This window comes from Gadus morhua, chromosome 4 (genome assembly GCF_902167405.1).
Source record: "Gadus morhua chromosome 4, gadMor3.0, whole genome shotgun sequence".
Lineage (NCBI taxonomy): Eukaryota > Metazoa > Chordata > Actinopteri > Gadiformes > Gadidae > Gadus > Gadus morhua.
The window spans coordinates 37987688-37988710 of NC_044051.1; positions in this window are offsets into that span (position 1 = coordinate 37987688).

Here is a 1023-nt window from a genome sequence, read left to right on the forward strand (position 1 = left end):
AGAGATAGAACGTATATTAACATATGTATTATAATTAAGTATCACATGCAAAAGCAATTGATGACTTGAGCCGGCTGAACTTTTCCCTTGTGAATGAATGTAGGAATAAATAACTATTCAACTTATTTTAGCCGATGCTTTAATCCTAAACAAATTACAAAGCATTGTAAAATGTTAACAAGGATCAAGGGAGACTGTGGACAATAATAATACAATTACATTCACAATCAAATCGATTAAAGTGCTTCAAATCTATAATCTGTAGTAATAATGTAGTAATTTGAACGCAAACTTGGCGGATAACAACAGTAAGGTCTCTCTGGAGTAGTTATTCCAGAGTTGGCGTTGATGGAGGCTGGGTCACGGCACAGGAATTTAGCAGATCAGAGTGTGTGTGTGTGTGTGTGTGTGTGTGTGTGTGTGTGTGTGTGTGTCCATGTGCCTGTGTGTGTGTGTGTGTGTGTGTGTGTGCGCGTGTGTGTGTGTGTGTGTGTGTGTGTGTGTGTGTGTGTGTCTCCATGTGTTACCATGGCTACACACACATAAGCGAACAACATGCAAATCAACAATCAGTATTGTGCAAATCTTCTATCCATCATTTTGGTGTTCAGTTTCTAACAATTGATTTAGGCTTGAAAGCTACTTTCCTATTACGAGCACGTTTGACACGTTGACACTGCATATAAACCATTGGGACTACTTTGGTTGGTCATAAAAGTTAAGAAGAATGCTGCTAAAAACAGATTTTAATGATTATTATTTAATGTTTTTTCATTATACACCATGTAATATCTGCGTATGGTTATGCAGTTGATTCAAAATTACATATAAAGTTCGATGCAATTAAGTATGCAACAAATAAGTCAATAGTGATTATGTCATCAAATCACTGTATTCTCTAATTACTCAGCCACTGCTACCTAATTTCAATGTGTTTATACCGCCACCGGCTGGCCTTCACGCCACATTACACCTGTTGAAAACTTACGACGGTGTCCGAAACTGCCCAAACGTCAACAACGA